This window comes from Acinonyx jubatus, chromosome B1, assembly GCF_027475565.1.
Source record: "Acinonyx jubatus isolate Ajub_Pintada_27869175 chromosome B1, VMU_Ajub_asm_v1.0, whole genome shotgun sequence".
In the NCBI taxonomy this organism is placed as follows: Eukaryota; Metazoa; Chordata; class Mammalia; order Carnivora; family Felidae; genus Acinonyx; species Acinonyx jubatus.
The window spans coordinates 142,170,906-142,189,476 of NC_069382.1; the positions used below are offsets into that span (position 1 = coordinate 142,170,906).

At 39.1% G+C, this 18,571-nt stretch overlaps 1 protein-coding gene and 1 pseudogene across 1 annotated transcript in view; both read left to right on the plus strand.

Annotated features, from left to right (window-relative positions):
- The window catches only part of BTC (betacellulin), a 233,340-nt gene extending 221,376 nt beyond the window's left edge, over window positions 1–11,964 (plus strand). Inside the window, exon 8 of the transcript XR_008296274.1 lies at window positions 11,874–11,964. The gene's annotated coding sequence lies outside the window, so the exon portion shown is untranslated. The remainder of the gene's footprint in view (window positions 1–11,873) is intronic.
- The window catches only part of LOC128314281 (U1 small nuclear ribonucleoprotein C-like), a 70,917-nt pseudogene that overhangs the window by 11,488 nt on the left and 40,858 nt on the right, over window positions 1–18,571 (plus strand).

The window sequence follows — 18,571 nt, forward strand, 5'->3', positions numbered from 1 at the left end:
AAAGGCAGGAAGAGCAAGTTTGCTTGTGGAAGAGGAGACAGATTTCAGGAAGCTCCCAGACAGTCATTTGCCATTTCTTTCTGGAAGGGGGAGGAAGAATAAGATAAGGTGATTGGATGACACCTTCACACGGGCAGAGTGCCCACCCGGGGTGTGTGAAAGATCAAAGTGAGTTCAAAGACTTTGTGAACTTGTCTGCACCAACAAGAGGCACATCCACAATAACATTTTCCATCCTTTTTTTTTTTAAGTTTATTTATTTTTGAGAGAGAGAGGGAGAGAGAATCTCAAGCAAGCTTCACACTGTCAGCCCAGAGCCCAACGTGCAGCTCCATATCACAAACCTTGAGATCGTGACCTGAGCCGAAACCAAGAGTTGCACGCTGAATGGACTGAGCCACCTGGGTGCCCCAAATTTTCCATCTTTAACTTAACCATTATACATGAAATTTTCTTATAACCTAGGTTTTAACACCATCACAGTTTTGAGACCAAAAAAAAAAAAAAAAGGAGGGGGGGGATTCTCATTGAATTTAACTTGCATGTGCATTAACTTGCTAAAGTTAGCCAGACATGTGAAAAATGCCTGCCTCTTGTAAATTCTGATTTCAAATCTTCTGTTCCATCAATCACATAAAGGTATTCATCCTTAGCAGATGATGAGACCCAACTTTTGGCCCGTTAATGGAATTGTAAGAATTTGATAAATAACAATAGAAGATAAATTTGATTTAAGCACAAATGTATAGGGAATAGTTGGTCAAACGATTAATTTTTAAGGATTCTAGCTGTGATCTTATAAGCTAGTTACCATGTATTAGTAGGCATAGTTTTAATGGAAAAAGGGCCCTCAGACAAAATTGGCAGTGAAATAATTGATATATCTCCTGGATTTTATGTAACTGTGAGAATTGCAAAAAACATATTAAAGGCATGTGACTTTTCAAATTCAAGTCTGATTTATTTATAATTGTAGATGTAATGGAGCTCTTGAGGATAAATGGAAAGATAATGGGTTATACAGTTCTCATTGTCTAATCAAATAGAGCTGATCACCTCAACATGAGAGAAATTTTGTTTGCCTTGGCACTAAATCTCTTATGAAGTACATTTCCCACTTATGGTAATGGCCCCCCAAACACACATAGCCCCCTGCTTCTCCCTTTCTTACATGGGAGATTACAAAAGAAGCAGGAATCCCTACTCAAATTGCAGTTAGCCAGGTTAACAGAATCCAGCAAATTGCTAAATTAGGAAGAAAAATATGGACACAATAGCTGATGTGGTATAAAGTATTAAATATTGTGGTAGCGGCAGGTAGGACTCCACAAATATCCCATTTACTCTTGTCACTTTCTTCAGCCTCCTTGGAGGTTAATAACGTGTGCTGCTACCCATGCTCTTAACTATCTGCCTTCTCTTTCCCTTCTGTGGCTGGAAAGAAAGGACTGCAAGAAGGAGAAATTGTATGATGGAAGCAGCCTGAGTCCCCCAAACACAGTTTGGAGGAGAGCTGTGCAGAATGGGGCTATGACACGAACAAGAGACAAACTATGCTCTGTTAAGTCCTGGAGATTAAAGATTTGAAACTGGAATTGATTTTGCCACTTAGTTTTAGAAAATCAGTTGTTTTTAGGAAGAAAGACATCACTGATGACCTTTACCAGAGTGGTTTCAGTACAGTGGTGGGTCTGGATGCAAGACTTCTGTAGGATTAAGAGATAAATGGAATTAAAACAATAACAATAACAATAATAAAGATAAATGAGTGATGGGGAAGTAAAAGGGTTACAGACATTTGCCAGTGAGGAAAAAGTGTGATAGATAACACACACATCCTTGAGGATTCAGCCAGATAGCACCCCTTCCCCCAATTTTTCCCACCACCACTTGCTGGTTTCTATCATACATTCAACACATTTGGTCCTATGGTAATGGTTCATGGTAATCAACTGATTTTCTGTCTTTTCCACTAAACCAAAATCTGAACCTTCTTAGGGTTTCTGATTTCCTCTAGAATTTTCTGAAATCTAAAACCACCTTTGCTGAGGGGTTCACATGGGCATATACCCATCAATTTGTGCATAAAACTTCAACAAGCTAAATGGAACCCTAAACGCTCACTTGGGTTAAGAAATGCCCAGGGCTGGGCGCCTGGGTGGCTCAGTCGGTTAAGCGGCCGACTTCGGCTCAGGTCATGATTTTGTGGTCTGGGAGTTCGAGCCCCGCGTCGGGCTCTGTGCTGACAGCTCAGAGCCTGGAGCCTGTTTCAGATTCCGTGTCTCCCTCTCTCTGACCCTCCCCCGTTCATGCTCTGTCTCTCTCTGTCTCAAAAATAAATAAACGTTAAAAAAAAAAAAAAAGAAATGCCCGGGTTAAGAAACTCTGTATAACAGTTTAGACTTTTTATAATAGAGCTTGTGTATTATTTGTTTTGTGTCCGTTTGTACCTGACACAGTGCCTATCACATGATAGGTACTCAAAAAAATGCTTTATGAATGCACGGATGGAAGGAAGGATGGATAAATTAATTGCAAAATAGAAATATGTATGAAGGGCATTGAAGGTATGGAAGCGTTGCCTTGGAGAAACGAGAATCCTTCAGCACAGAGGTTTGAAGAAAGAGGTTGCTGAGGCAATGAAGTGAAGAGAAGCATTTCTCACAGAAAGAACATTAGATGAAAAGGCCCACCAGCGTGTTTAGAGAACAGGCAGTTTAATCCGAATGGACTGCAAGAAACATTGCAAAACTATCAAAAGACAAGGCAAGTAGCTTGGCGGTCATTCTCCCACACTTTCAAGTGGGCCTGAATAGAGGTTATTTTTAAAGCAATCAGAGCTCCCTTTTAAACTCTTTTCTAGAAAAATCTCAGCCTTTATTACCTAGGTATACAGTGTGCCCTCAAATCACACCAAAATCCATTTTGTTTTATTTAGTTGACCATTTCAAGAAAGTATATTTTTAAAAGTGCAATCTTGAAAAAATTGAATTAAAAAACTAGACCCAAAAAAGTAAAATTTGACCTGTAGTGTTAGCATGTTATTTTCTGTCTTTTTTTCACACCTCACTGTAGTCTCAACCACTACCAGCAGTACCAAAATATATCCTAATAAATAGTCAAATAATAATGGAAATTTGATGTAGGAAATCCAAAGTGCTAGATCAGACTTAACAGATTAAAATAAAAAATTCCAATGTTTTCCATTTCTTTCATTCTCCGGAGGGTAGAATTACCTGAATAGGAATACTCATCGTTCGTATACAGAAATACCATGACCAAATTGTTGACCTATGTTAAGGATTTTCAAAAATCTGTGAATAAGGTTGGGCTAAAAAAGCTGTTTGGTTGAAAGCATTTAAAATATAATTGTTTAGGGTCACCTGGGTGGCATAGTCGGTTAAGCATCCGACTTCGCCTCAGGTCATGATCTCATGGTTCATGAATTCAAGCCCCACATCGGGCTCTGTGCCCACAGCTCGGAGCCTGGAGCCTGCTTTGGATTCTGTGTCTCCCTCTCTCTCTGCCCCTCCCCTACTCATACTCTGTCTCTTTCTCTCTGGCTATCTCTCAAAAATAAATAAACACTAAAAAAATTTTTTTTTTAATATATAGTTCTTTGGAATTCTTACCAAGACCAAAGCTCATGAACTCTTCTTGGTCTGTTTTTCAAAGGGATAGATTTGAAGGGAGGATATGGGAAGGAAGGTACATATTAACTGGAAAGGTTATGCCAGAAGTAACGGTTTTCAGAGATCCCTAAACTCATTCATAATTCCCAGAGCTGCAATACAATTGGTCAAGCTAATATGATAATAGTCTCCTTTAATTCTTTATGGTGTTTCCCACACTTCTCTGCCTTTTGTCCGTCTGTTCCTTGTGGTTATCTGAAGAGGCAGTTACCATACTCATTTTACAGCTGAACGGTTGCTGAGACATCTCCCTTAGGTCCTACTCAGGATAATGCAGCTAGTAACCGGCAAAATGACCTCGTCTGAATTTGGGTGGTAAAGTCCATTTCAATTCCAGTACTCTTTCCAAAGAAGAAATTTGCCTTTTGTTTTGGTAATCCCACTGATCCGGTATTTGAGATAACTTAAATGGCTGAAATTGATCACGGCTGAGTCATTCTGTAGTTCATCGTAAGGCTCTAAAACAAATGGATTCATATTTGATAGGTATAGAGAATGGACGTCAACAGTGCACTCTCGGTCCTAGGATGGACGGAGACAATGTTTCTAGGTTTCATAACAATGATCTCTGAAATTACACTAGAAACTCTCTTGCAAAACTCTCAGGCTGAGTGTGGGTAGTAAGCGGAATTTTTAACTAGAACTCTTTGGTTTACTTTGCTCAGTTCAGTCGTTCAAAACACAGTTCAGGGGAGGGCAAAGATGTAGGTAGAATCTCTGAGGGCCAGTTCATTTACTTTAACCTTGCACGGTTGTATCAACAATGGAAACAGAAAGGATTATATGCTCGTAAAATAAAGTGAATGGTTCAGGGGAAATCAAAGCTAATGCATCATCAAAATTAGGAAATCAACATAAGGTTCATGGCCCTTTTATGGTTGGATCATCTCAGTAGCATCATCCTCTCAAAGAACAGTACATTTCCCTCATTAACCAGAAGGTCATTATCAACACTCCATTAGTCACCAGTACGTAGTGCAGTTTATCTGAAACAAATATTTAAATGATTAGTGGTGAGGGTCAAGTGACTGTATATGAGTTGAGGATAGAGTGGGACTTTAAACTTTTCCTGAATTGATGTAGTTTTAGAAGTTTCTCTTTTTATCGTTGCCTTAGCACCAGAAAATGCTATTAAACACAAAAGTCTTGTTTACGTGAGTCAGACAGGGTTTGAAATTTGGCTTTGTCATTTATTAAGTGATCCTGGGCAACTTATTCAACCTCCCTGAAGCTTCAGTCTAACAGCAATTCTCTACCTCATGAAAGTGTTGTTAGAACCAAGTGCAAGAAAGCATTTAAAGCCTTTTATATAGGGGCACCTGGGTGGCTCAGTTGTTGAAGCTGCCAACTCTTGGTTTCGGCTCAGGTGATGATCTCATGGTTCTTGAGTTTGAGCCCTGCACTGATAGTGCAGAGCCTGTTTGGGATTCTCTCCCTCTCTCTCTGCCCTTCCTGCTCTCTCTCTCTCTCTCTCTTTCAAAATAAATAAATAGACTTAAAATAAAAGCCTTTAATATAATGCTGGCATATAGTAAGTACTCAATAGATGTAAGTACATCTACTCAATAGATGTAGTACATCAATAGATGTAAGATGATATCATTATTATTAACCTATTTTTGTCATCCCATTGAGAAAAGTTGGAGCCAGAAGGAGCAAGAGAGAATTTAATACTTTGAGTATTAAGTATCGTTTCTCTCTTTTCCCAAACGAATGGGGAAGTCTTACAGAAGAGGAGTATCTGAAGGGCAGTAGGAAGAATAAGGCAACATCGCCACACCTTCTGTGTAAAGGTTTCATGGTGCGGCTTTGTTTGGTTTGAAATTAATTCCTAGACTTATATGTTCACCTTAACTTTAATTGCTAAAAGTATTCCAAAAGCAAAGTGTCATTTCATGTAGGTAAGATCCTTCCTGTGATCATTACCACATTCTTGTCTTCCTCTGTGCTATGTTCTGACCAGCCAAGTTAAGCAACGAAGACAAAGACTTGTAGTTAATAACTCCATCCACACTTCATGCCATGGGGTTTCACAATAGATTCCCATGAAATTGCACAGATAAAAAAAAGGATGGCTGTGATATTTGGTCCAATCCACCTTGGAATATATTAAGTGGGTCCTGCTACCATGCATATTGACTGAATCGGTCAAAAAATGCTAGAGCTTATGATTTAAAGTGTTTTATTAATATATTAACCAGATTAATTCTGTGGCAATGTCATGCAGCTATTGAACATATCCAAATTACCAACTTGATGGTGTCACCTGTTGATCATTTTGGAAAGCCGATTATTTTAGGAAGAGAGTTGAAGTTGGAACTGGGTTAGCCATTTGGGTTAGAGGCCTGCTTTGGCTTGTCCAAACAGCTTTTTACTCTCTTGTAAGTAATAGTGAGCATAAACTATGTACACACAGGACACCAAAGATATTAACAGGAAATGTGCAACATTATTTCATTTACCATTTGTTTCCCAGTCACTTACATCAATATAGGTAGATTCCAGAGAATGATTTCTTTACAAAAGCATCTTTTCACTTTCAATATACTACATCACATTTAAGGCCTGGGAAATTTGATTTTCAATCAGCATAAATGTTAGTCATTACAAACGGCATGATCTTCTAGAGGTAATGCTGTGGAATGTTGAGGTTAAGACTAAGATGGGTTTGTCTCGCCAGAAAATTAGAGTAATGTGTGGGAGAGACTAAAGGTGATTCTGGATATTATTTTTCATGAGTAACAGGGATTCTCTTTGCAAATTTAGAATAATAGGATTAAAAATGTATTCCCATAAGAAATAGATCTTTCTGGTTCTCTGAATAAGAGACTTTGCTGTTCTCTGGCAGAACCATAAAAAGAATCTATTAGAGTATATTTTCTTAGCTAACACACTACTCACTCTGAGAGACTCTCAAAGGGATGTTTGTTGCCATTTGCAAGGTTCAGACTATCATGACCGTGATCATGAGCTTTTTCCTCTTTCAGTTGCTTGGATACCAAGAAAAACAAATTTCGAGTTTTTAAACTTCATATATAAAAAAAAAATTGGTGGAGAGCAATAGAATAAATGATAAAATGAGAGCCTAAATCTGGCATGTCCCTTTAGCAAATATAAGCAATGAGCTTTTCCATGCACAGATTTCAAACTTGTGGTTCGCCCCCACCACGGATTGTCTCCATGAGACAGGATTAGCAACTAGGTGTATATGGTCCCATCCAAAAAGATACATAAGGATGCTGTGCCTTCATCAGTATAAGGACGTAACTACTGGTGCCATTTACTTGCTCTAGTGCTTTAAAATACTTCCCTATCCATATAAACCTCTAAAATCTTTTTTGTGAATTTTCATTCAACCACCCTGATTCTAAACTCAATGAATTTGCTCTTTATGTTTAATTATAATCAAACAGGATTATTTCAACAAGATGCTGCCTGGTTTTCTCTGCTTATTGTTATCACAATTTATAATTACAGTAATAACTGAAATGTGTTTTTATTTTTTGCGATGTTTATTTATTTTTGAGACAGAGAAAGAGAGATTGGGTGGGGGTGGGGGCTGAGAGAGAGGGAGACACAGAATCCCAAGCAGGCTCCACACAGTCAGTACAGATCCAGAAGCAGGGCTTGATCTCACGAACCATGAGATCATGACCTTAGCCAAAATCAGGAGTCAGACACTTAATGGACTGAGCCACCCAGGTGCCCCTGAAACATTTTTAATTTAAACATATTTACCCAAAATTCCATGGTACCAACCAATACACTGGTGTTTTTGTTTTGTTTTGTTTTGTTTTGTTTTAGATTTCATCCAAATTTTTGTCCACCTATGTTGGTGTATACATATAACTTGGTAAATAATCTTTTTTCATTTAAAAATAAATCAGAAGTTTTTTTTATAAAATTGAAGCTATGCCTTCGTATTTATACTTTATAAGAATTTAATAATATTTTACTCAGTAAAAACCGCCATGATTTCATATCTTACAGTAGTCGTAGGCCTAATACAAATATATTGTGAGAAAAAAATACCTGTGGTTTATGCCTCCTGGGTGCTTCATTGTGTTGAGATAAAACACTGGTGATGCAAAAAGTCCTATTTGTACATTACTTGGGATGACTTAGCAGTTCGTGGATGAGGATGTGGGTGCCGCATGTTCAGATCTAGTTCTACCCAAACCTCTTCCATTTGTTTTCAGGTGAGTAGATGTTATAAGGAAATTCAGTAAACAAGGACATTGCCTCATGTAGTCTGTCTTTAGACTCTGAACAAACTTCCATAAAAATCTACAGTTTGGGCAAGACTATAGTCAAAGCATGCGCCTAACATTGAGTTCCCATAAAACCTCAACAACCCATCCATTAGGCAGGCAATCCAACAGATTTAAGGAGATACTATGTGCTAGAGTAATGACTATTCGAAATTTGGTAGAAATACAAGTATTTTAAGAATTAGTGTGGTTCATATAAATGCCGGGGGTGTGTGTTAAAATTGGTATGAGGCCACATCAAGGGCCCTAGCAGATACTCAGGAATCAGAACCAGTTACCATTAAAACAGCAAAGTTACAGGGGGAAAAAAAAAAAAAAAATGGAGCCTTGTTTCTGTCACCAATCCTGACTATGTATTTAGGAGCATAGCAAGGCCTTTGAGCTCAGATGTGTTAGATTTTACCAGCGGTTATATACCAGCAGTTATAAGAGTGCTTAAGTTAGGACAGGGCCATCAGTCCAGAGAAGTTAATGAACTCATATCATTTACCCTTGGAGTCAGACTCCCAAAAGAGCATGAGATATTGATAGATGACTCTCACACACTGGTCAGGATAACAACTGGGTCTATGACCAAGTTAGAACCCCCGAGAGATTCTTATGTTTGTGTGATGGTTAATGTTATGTGTCAACTTGATTGGGCTAAGGAGTGTCCTAATAGCTAGTAAAACATTACTTTTGAGTGTATCTGTAAGGGTGCCTCCAGAAGAACTTAGCATTTGAAACAGTAGACTGAGTAAAGATCACCCTCAGCCTTGTGGGTGTGCATCATACAATCCATTTGGGACCTAAATAAAACAAGTCAATGAAGGAAGGGCAAATTTGCTTTCTGCTTCAGCTGAGACATCCGTCTTCTCCTGCCCTCGGACTCAGTGCTCCTGGTTCTCCAGCTGTCAGATTCAGACAGGAACTTACACTGTTAGATTCCTGATTTTCAGACCTTCAGACTCAGACTGAATTACATCACTGGCTTTCCTAGTTCTCTGGCTTGCAGATGGCAGACTGGGGGACTTCTCCACCTCCGTAACTGTATAAACCAATTCCTATAATACATCTTCTCTATCTATCTATCTATCTATCTATTTATCTATCATCTATATATATATCTATCTTCTAATATGCTATTAGTTATATTTCCATGGATCAATCCTGACAATGTAGTTTGATGTCACGGATAAAAATTTTTATCAAAAAGAAACTGATGGAGTGTAGGAAAGAGATATATTTCCAACATAAGCTAGACCACGTGTCAAATTTGAAGCATCCAGGTATAAAATACTTGGGACCAAAACCCAGTTATGATAATGATCTGCTATAGTAGAATAAGTAAATGGGCACACTAAATGATTCTATAGTAGTGTTGTGTAGCTCATTGTTTCTCTTAGAACTTTATAAGAAACCAGAGGGCTCTGAGGACAAATGACAAGGAATGGCCAAGAACTATATTTTATTTTAGCAATAAGAAATGATTGTGATGAATCACCATATGAAGAAAAGTTTTCCCAACAGAGTACCAAACAACTACTTTGAAAATGGTGAGTCCCCAAGGTCATAGACTCAGAAGATAGGCTAGTAGTTAGAAGACTTTATGAGACAGGTGTATGTTCTAACAAACATTTCACCTTTAATACATACTACCTCAATCAAATATGGTGAGTGGAGAGCAAATAAAAGAATGAGGTTTTTCAATAAATGGGCAAAGGACCAAGCTGAGAATCTTTGTTGATATAAACAAGGACTAGGGCAATAGTATCTAAGGAAATAAGATGTGCACCTCATGAGGTCTTCAAGAAAAAGCCTATGGGTAGTTGACAAAGTCTATTGACCCCTTGTACTCCTGCAAATACAAAAGTTGCACAAGGACTTTACTTGTTTGATGGAATTTCTAGACTCAATGTATTTCAGGCAACTGAGGCATAGGAATCACCTGGTTTAAAAGGTAGCCCAATGCCCCCTGGGCGTAAGGGATCCAAGTAAGATAAAAATTCCAGGAATTCTGGGGCGTTACTAAAATCCATGTGCCAAGGTCTATGCCAGATAGCAAACAGATTGGGTTGTCTGCTATGTTCTCATTCCCAGGGTAGCCACTGAGTATAGACATTCCAGGCACACTTAAAATTTTATACATACTTCAAAATTCTCCAAACTGCCTAAGAACCAATAAATGGTGGAGGCAAGAACTGAGTCACCAAAAGCTACTGAGCCTGAAGAAATCACCAGGAATGAGAGAATATGCTGCCAATACCTGGCTCTATATCCTCTCAGCTTTGCCTTGACATTTATCTGTGGCTGTGGTGGACAATTCCCACACGTGCTGATAGCTTTCCGCCACGGGCTCCTGCTTCTCTTCGCTTTCTCCACCACCACGAATGCTTGCTCGGCCCCCAGAAGGCAGTCTGGAAATATTAGGATTTAATGCCCCAGAGCAACTATCCACTGATGTGGCACCAGGGTCAGTGGACAAATACTCCAGCCTCTCTGGCCCTCAGTGGAACAATTCTGGGATGCATTCCACAGAGTACTTCATTGGCCTCTCAGAGGACTGAGCCCCACTTGTCCACAGAGGAAACCTGACCATTAATGTAACATCTATTGGCTTTCTTCCCTTTCCTGTTTCACCTTGCCCATCCCCTCACTTGGGCTTTCTGCAATCACCTTCTAAATAATTTATTTACTCATGAGTCTACATCTGCTTTGGGAGCTGCCCAGACTAAGATAAGACAAACGGGGCCCAGGCATAAGATCTATGAAAACTATTAATTTACAGGAAAGGAGTAAACACAGCATCTTTCTCCCTTCTTTTTTTTCTCTTTTGTTCTTCCCCACCACCCCCACCCCACTCCATCCCATCTAGGCTAACGGAAAACTGACACATCTCCAGCCTTTCACTTTGCCCAAGAATTCCCAGTCACTCTTGTAACTGCCCACGACCAGAGGGATACACACTTGGCCTATGTAGCATTTGATGAGTGGCAGCACTGAGATGACTAGGAAAAAAATTAAGAGTATACTAATGACTAGTGCATGTCGCAAATGATACAGAGTGGGTTCCTTGCCTAAATAGCTCTCTTAAGAACCTTTCAGGGCTTAGACGTGGCCATGGGCACTAGGGAACAGCACAGGACTATTGAGGGAGCTCCTAAGTGATGTGATTCAGGAATTCTACCCAAAGGAATCTGACCCTGGGTTGAGGGAAGAGTCTGTTTGGGTAATACACAAAAATCGGAGATTAGATATGAGACTATGCAAACCAACATCTGGAGTTAGAGGTGATTGTTAGAACACAGTCTTGTCAGATATCTTCTGGTTCATTTTGCTTGTTCTGTGACATTTCACTCAACAATTTCCCAGAAACCTCTAGCCAGATCTTCAATTCGTAAGCTGACACCTGGTGTTTCCAAGGCATGGAGCATGGACTGTGTGTGAGCAAGCTTAGCACCTTCCAGAGCATAAGGTTGCAGACATTGCCTTGGGATGGTAGCACCCCCAATTGTAAATGACTGACTCACTCCTCATTCAAACTGGGCAAAGGAGTAAGGACAGTGATTCTAGAAAGAAATGAAGGGGATGACTTCCTCACTAAGAGCAACAATACCCCGCTTAAATGGTTCATCTCTATAGCTTAACGCCATTCATCAGGGCTAACTAAGTAGCTTGACTCTATTTGCTGAAAGGGCTATATAAGGATGTAGTTGAGGATTGTGTTATTCGGTCCGCTGCACCTGAATCTCTGGAATGAAAAGCCAACCACCCAGCCATCCTTCAGATCAAGTATAATGAAGAGTCCCCCTGTCTTAGCAATGATAGAGAAAAGAAAATTTGAACTTCATTTTTATATTTAGATCAAAGGGCAGTATAGCCTGAATTCTGGTTTTCATTGTTTTGGACATTAAAATCTTTGAAGCTATAGGGGCGCCTGGGTGGCGCAGTCGGTTAAGCGTCCGACTTCAGCCAGGTCACGATCTCGCGGTCCGGGAGTTCGAGCACCGCATTCAGGCTCTGGGCTGATGGTTCAGAGCCTGGAGCCTGTTTCCGATTATGTGTCTCCCTCTCTCTCTGCCCCTCCCCCGTTCATGCTCTCTCTCTGTCCCAAAAATAAATAAACGTTGAAAAAAAAAATTTAAAATCTTTGAAGCTATAATTTTTTAATTTGAATTTCTTCCTCAGAATTTGACAGAGAGGAGTCAAATATAATAGTCTCAATTCTTTTTAATTTATTGAGTGATTAATAATCTATATTGAACAACATGAATTGGCATGTCAGGAACAACATAGCAAAGAGGGTAAAGATGCTACTGGGCAGAGCATAACCTTGAAGTTAATTTAATTAGTGACTACTCCAAGCCAGTTCAACACTGACTATTAGAGGTTGTGGGAGAATACACAAAGGAACAGTGGTTGCTATTGAGGGAAAGAACCCCACGAAGATGGAAAGAGGGCCACCCTACCAGACTGCTCACTTATTCCCCCAAGTGGAATAGCTATGATTTGGGCATGTTATGGATGCATATTTGTTCCCAACTTTTCTGGTTTCCATGAGAAGGGATTTGTCTGAATACAGCTGGCCAGTCACCCTTTGTTCCTTCCCAAGAAGGTGACCTAAGTTACCTGGTTGGTGAAAGATAGCTTTAACACTAGGCTGCATTGTAAAATACCATTCAGCTTTCTTAGTGTGTTAGTTGGCTTTTTCTGTGGCAGAAAACAACCACAAATATTCCGTTCTCACTCATTTACATACGGGCTGCAGGCTGGCTGTCCCCTTGCTTAGCTCTGCCTGTGCTGGACTCCACTGCGTTGGTCCCATGTGTCTTCTTAGTCCAGAGCCCCGGGCAGCTGTAGTGGCTCTTATCTGACAAATGCTGTTCTAATAGGCGAGAGCAAACCACACAATTCGTCTTGAAACTTCTTCTCAAAAATGCAAATATCACATCTATACACATTCCACTAGGCAAAGCATGCCCCAGGACTCAGCCCAAAGTCAGTAGGATAGGGACATATACTCTCCCCAGACGATGCAACAACTCACATAACAATGAATGGGAATGTATAATTCCATCAAAGGGAAGAAGTAAAAAAATTGGGAAATTAGAATTCAATCGTCCACAATCACCTGTGAAGGCAATCTTTTCCTTCCCATCTTCCTGAATACTAAGTTTATCAACTAAGTGTAGTGGAGTACACAGGGTCATTTATTGGATCTTCTAAAAACCAAAACAGTCCTCAACGTTTCTCAGGTCTTTTCTGTCAGTGTCATAGATGCTAAATGGCACAATATTATTATTTAACTTAAATGTTCCTAGCGACCAGTGAAACGAACATATTATCATTTTTATTAGCTACTTGAGCCTCCCTTCTATTGTTCATAGTTTTTGCCTATCTTAGGTTTTTTTTTCTTTTGCTTATTGATTTTTGTGTGTTCTTTATGTATTCTGGATATGAGCCCTTTGTTGATTAAATATACTGCAAATAATTTATCTCAGACTAAGACTTTACATTCTTCCTTTTTTAAAAATTATGTATTTTGAGGCACAAAATATTTTATTTTAATGCAGTGATATCAATAAATGTTTCTATTTATGTTTTCTTTTTATATTTTAAGAAACCCCTCCTTTTTCTGAGATTATAAAAGTAAAAGTATTCTACCATATTTTCTTCTAAATTTTTAAAAAATGTTTATTTATTTTTAAGAGAGAGAGAATCCTTAAGCTGGAGGGAGGGAGAAGGAGGGGGTGAGGGGTGGGGGACAGGGAGACTGGGTGGCAGAGAGAGATGGGGTGGCAAAGAAGGGGAGGCAGGGAGGGTGACGGGGATCTGAAGCGGGCTCTGTACTAACAGCAGAGAGTCCGATGTGGGGCTGGAACTCACCATCAGATCATGACCTGAGCCGATCATTAACCCACTGAGCCACCCACGCACCCCTCTTCTAAAACTTTTAAGTTGTGCTTTTTACATATAGATTTGAATCCACCTAGAATAATTTATTATGATTCATATTAGCATAGGACTCTAATTTGACTTTTTCCTTTATGGAAAACCAAAATTCCAAGCATCATTTATTGGATAATTTATCATTCTCCTTGAACTTCCAATACTACCTCTCAAATGTTCTTATGCCAATGGTCATTTAGTTGAGTTCTTTATTCTGTTCCATTAGTCTACTGTTTCTTCCCCCATCCAAGTGCCACATCATTTTTTTTTTAAATTTTTTAACGTTTTATTTATTTTTGAGACAGGGAGAGACAGAGCATGAACAGGGGAGGGTCAGTGAGAGGGAGACACAGAATCTGAAACAGACTCCAGGCTCTGAGCTGTCAGCACAGAGCCCGACGCAGGGCTCGAACTCACGGACTGCGAGATCATGACCTAAGCCGAAGTCGGCCACCCAACCGACTGAGCCACCCAGGCGCCACATCATTTTAAGTACCATAATTTTATAAGTCTTGCTATCTGGTAAGGTACTTACCACAATTTGTCTTTCTTTTAAAAAAAAAATTCTACATTTTAGTTGGCTAAATTATTACCATTTTTTATTTAGGAATAGTAAGTGTGCATCAGTGTTTTATATGTATATATACATATATATATACCCAGTATTTGAATATCTTTCACAAAATGTTTATGTCTGTTTTACATCAATTGCATTTCTTTTCTCTTTTTATCTTTTGATCCCCTTAATTATTTTGATCCATTCCTTAATTAACCTTTAATCTATTAAAGGAGTGAACTCATCCATTTAATGAATACCTTTCAGTGTAAACTATACTTGCATTTTTAGTATAAACTCAGTTTGGTTGTAATGTATTTTATACTTTTATAGTGCTAGTATTCTGTTTGAGATGTTCATGAGAGAGACTAGCCTTTAAACCTCTTTCTTTAAAGTGTCAGTTTCTGGTTTTGGTTTCAAGATTATGTTAATAAGATTATCTAGGAAACATTCCATCTTTTTCTATCATTTGGACTACTCTGTGCAGCTTTTTAGGGTGTAAGCTTAGCTTTTTAACTCTTAGCTCGTGGCATTTTGGATACCGGTGTCATTTGATTCCACATATGTTCTAACTTCTTTTTAAAAAAAAATTTTTTTTAATGTTCATTTATTTTTGAGAGAGAGAAAGAGACAGAGTGCGCAAGCAAGGGAGGGGCAGAGAGAGAGGGAGACACAGAATCTGAAGCAGGCTCCAGGCTCTGAGCTGTCAGCACAGAGCCTGATGTGGGGCTCGAACCCACAAACTGTGAAACCATAACCGACTGAGCCACCCAGGCGCCTCCATATGTTCTAATTTCTATTAGAATTTCTTCCTTGATTTGTGAGTTGTTTAGAAGTATGTTTTTAATTCATATATATATATATAAAGTATATATATAACTTTATATATATATAAACTTTATATATATATAACTTTATATATATACTTTATATATATACTTTATATAAAACTTTATATATATATAAAGTTATATATATATATATATAACTTTACTAGTTTATGATATTTGAATTGCAATTAATCAGACTGTGTATTTTGTATAATGTTGATCTTTTGGTATTTATTGTAACTGGTTTTATGACTAGTAGCAAGGTCAACTTTGAAACATTAGCAATGTGGTTTTAAGGAAATTAATTTCTGGGTTTATAGTTCACTATATTTCCAGTAGATTGAACTCGTTAATTGTATTTAGACATTCTGTATCATTACAGACAGCTTTAGATTCATAACCTATTAATTACTCAGAAAGATATATAAAAATTGCTTCATATGACCACAGATTTGTCAGTGTCTACTTTTAATAGTTTTAAATATTTGCTTTATATTTTGAAATTGTGCTATTAGAAATATTTGTGTTTAGAATTGTTATATCTTGCTGGTGAACTTTACTTCTATAACTATATAATTCCTTTTCTCTAATTGCTTTTCCTTATCAATTCAATCTGCTTTGAACATATGTAACAGATATATAATAGACATTAAAACAGAGCCGTTTTAGTCTCAGTTTTGAGAAAGCAACAGGTGCCACATTCTTTTAAAAATGAGATGTGAAACCACTTTGTTGTATGTGTAAAGGAGGTGGGTGTAACTGCTTTAAACTTCTCTCATAACTTGAGGACATAACATTGAGAGCTAGATAGTAAGAAAGAATTTTTAAGAGAGTATTGATGTGCTGAGTCTACTCGCCATCTTGTGGAAGAGGGGAAGATCTTTTCACTCAGCTAAACCCTAGGTTAAAGATCTCTAACATGACAAGAGAGTGTGATACTTATTTCCAGGAATGTGTGTGACACAATGGACTGATGTCACATTTATAAATTCAAAGTGAAGGGAGAGATGGTTATACAGGGAGTGTTGAAACAAAGCATACGTAAGTGTCTATCAAGGCCATGATGTGGGCTAAGTGCAAGACTGGGATGGGATTACTTGGATATTGTCCAAGAGGACCACCTAGTAAAGCAGGGTAATTATAATGAAAATAATCGTAGGTATAGCTATTGGATGCTCAGAAGTTAAGAATAAGTCATAAGCAACAAGCTAGAAAAAGATGCCTTTGCATAGCTCAAGGGAATTGCAGTTGATAGATACCCAGGAATGCAGAGCTGCTCCTCAAGGTTCCTCATGAGAGAAACATGCCAGCTTTAAACATCTCTTGGGCCCAGAGATCACCAATGCTAGACCTTCACAACTATACCGACCCCAGGTCAAAACACCTGGAAGAAGAGAAACATTGCTATGTGGGCAAAGAGAAAAGCATCTGATCCTACCTCTCTCTACATTGCATGTGGCAATAAGCCTAAATTGAGAGAAGGAAAATGTTTTAATTTTAGATGTGGTTTGATTATAAGTGAGACTGAATATGTAACCTACTGAACTAAGACTATTTTTTTTTTTTTGAGAGGCATATGAGAAAGTGAGAACAATCATTGACTCTGTTCTAGTTCCAACCAAAGGTTAAAAGAACAGCTAGCCTATAGGCACCTGGGGAGCTTAGTCAGTTAAGCATCTGACTCTTGATTTTGACTCAGGTTATGTTCCCAGGGTTGTGGGATCTAGCCCTGCCTTGGGCTATGCACTGAACGTGGCACCTGCTTGGGATTCTCTCTCTCTCTCTCTCTCTCTCTCTCTTTCTCTCTCCCTCTTCCCCCTCCCCCACTTGCATGTGCTCTCTCTCTCTCTCAAATAAAAAGAAATTTTTTAAAAAAGGTGCAAGTTTAACTTATAAATGTGATGTTGAGGGACAGATTACAGATCAGTTCAGGCAGTTCAGAGCAAATTTTAACAAGTTTTGAGTGCCAACTATGTGCTAGGCCCTGTTCTAGTTTTGATAGTACAAAAATAAATCAAGACATCTCCTATGCCATCCAGAAGCTTACAATCCAAAGACAAACGTAGGTGCACACAGAGATAATTTCCAGTTAATTGGCACCTACACTTACAGAAATATGTATTGGTTAACTTAGCAGGGTCACTTAACCCAGGGAAAGCTACCTGGTAGAGAAGACAGATGAGATGAGTCTTGAGGCATGAAAATGAATTAATCAAATAAAATTAGAGGAAGGGTAGCACTTCAGGAATAGGAAACTGCATGCATAGGTACATGGAGCTACAACAGCACAGCATTTCCAAGGAAACCCAGGACGCTTGGTTTTATCAGTACATGTAGCAGAATGCCACGCATAACATAAAATGGGACTAGATAAGTAGAAGTGGCTACAGGAAAAAAAGTAAATGCATCATTTCCCATGGTTCATTGTAGGTACCCTTGTGCATGAAATGATGAACGTAAAGAGAGCTATTCTTCCAGAATTGGCAGGGAGAGAAGGACCTCAGTTAACATCCCTACAGGAGTCTTCCTTCTCACCTTCGAAGGCCTTGATGCATTGCAGTGAATTCTCTCACACCTTCTCCAAAGTATCACGCCAGCCACTGAAAAGGACCACCCATGGGATGTAAAATGGTGTGGACAAGAAGTGAAAGTGAGCAGAGGCATAGCTCAGGACATTCAAGGGTACACAGTGATAAGGCTGCGTGATGAGAAGCAGTGGGATAACTTGAGTCACACTGGCAGGGACAGATAGATAGAGGGCTCCGCCCCGGCAGAGCTACCAGTGGAGGTCCAGAATGAGAGTAAGTGCAGAGGCCAGACCCACAAGGGGAGCGGCTGAAGAGCAGAAGTGGAAGAGGTGGGAATGGTGGCCGCCAGGCTAAGTCACTGTCTTTTGGGGCAGTTGCTAAACTAGCATAATAGCATTAGGCTATTGAAAATTATTTAGTGGCAATTTTCTGCAGTCATTGTTTATTCCTACTTATGACATTGACAGCTCAAGGACCTCTAGCTGAAGGATCGGACAAAGGCTGGGTCATCTGGGTTCTGACAGTCCTCATCTGATTAGAGGGTATCGCTGCCTCCTCACGAGTCAGGCCCCAAGGTCCGGATGAGCTGAATACACTAAAAGTTTGTGCTCCTCACCATCTGACACATCTCTTGGGACTGGGGCTGAGATCCCTGCTGACCCCCATACTGTCTGTGCCGTCCCGAAGAGGCACCGAGGAGACGAGGTGAACAAATCTGAAAATAGATATATGTACAATAAGACCTTGGTTTGCGAGCATAATTCAT